Source organism: Triticum dicoccoides, chromosome 7B (genome assembly GCF_002162155.2).
Source record: "Triticum dicoccoides isolate Atlit2015 ecotype Zavitan chromosome 7B, WEW_v2.0, whole genome shotgun sequence".
Classification (NCBI taxonomy): domain Eukaryota; kingdom Viridiplantae; phylum Streptophyta; class Magnoliopsida; order Poales; family Poaceae; genus Triticum; species Triticum dicoccoides.
Window position 1 is genome coordinate 656,022,733 of NC_041393.1, and position 1,358 is coordinate 656,024,090.

A 1,358-nucleotide genomic window follows, 5' to 3' on the forward strand; every position below is an offset into this window, starting at 1 on the left:
CCACTGCCGCCAACGGGCACCCCCCGCACCCTCCCCCGCTCCACCGCCGCCGCGATGATATTTCCAAGTAACAAATTTGAACATATTTTTAAAAAAATCATTACTGTTTTTATAAAAAAATATTACTGTTATGATTTAAACAAGTTTGAACATATTTAAAATTTTAAACACAAATAAATATAAAAACAACATTTAAAATGCATAAAAAAATATTGGGGAGCCTGGGAATCAAACCCAGCACCTCCTGGTGTGTGTGTTGCGTGCTGACCAATCGGGCTAGTGGGTGGGTTCTGTTGTAGATAGGGTTAGCTTGTAGATAGGGCTAGTGGGCTAGATTAAAACAAAATTCTAATGGCGCACCGGGCGCTGGTGCGCCATTAGAATAGTCGTACTTATGGCGCACGAGGTGGTGGTGCGCCATTAGAATAGTCGTACACTAATTAAATCCCCAATCTCTCTAATCTCTCCCCTGCCTCATCGATCTCACCCGCTGCCCCCCGTGTTCGCCGTCCCCCTCGCCATCCCCCTCGCCTCCTTCGCCGTCCCCAAGCCGAGCCCCGAAGCTGCGCCCCCGCCCGCCTCCTCCTCTCTTCTCCCGCGACCTCCCCCCTACCCCCTCTCAACCGCCCTGTCCCCTCAGCGCCGCCCGCCGTCTCCCCGAACCCTAGCTCCGCCGGCGTCGGGGACGACCACCTCGTCGGCCTCACCAGGCCGCAGGCCCTCAAGCCCCACGTCGTCCTCGGCCTCGCCCTCTCCACCGGCGGCGCCCCTTCCTCCGCCCCTGCAGCGCAGCAGCAGTAGTAAACAGCCTGCAGGTAAGATGATGATGGTTTTCCATGAGGTTATCGAGGAGCTGCCGGCCTGTGTTCATTCTGGTGGGGAGAATGCAGTAGATGATCTTTTTTTTGGCCTGCATTGCGCTCCGCTGCTATGAACTTTTGAAAGGACCACGCGACGGAAGCCACTGCAAGCTATTGTGTGTTTCTTTGAATGTTGTGTTTCTTTCAGTTCTTTATCCATTCTTCGTTCCTGCTGAATGTCATGCTAATTTAGTTTGTTTTTGTTTTGCACATCGGTAGGCAAAGCCTAGTGTTTGTTTCAGACATTTACTGAAACTGAACCAAGGAAATTTGGATTTCATAGTTACAGTTGCAGGAAAAGGTCATATTATGAGTGAAATATATTTAAAATGTCTATTTAGTTCTATTTTCCGATATAACCTTGTAAGTAGAAACATGTATAACTCAAGTAAACCATACATCTAGTTAATATTGCACATGCAGCAATGTTAAGTCTTACTATGAACCTAGCAATAAAAATGATGAAGCTCCTGTCAATTTTTGACATATCTTAAGTTC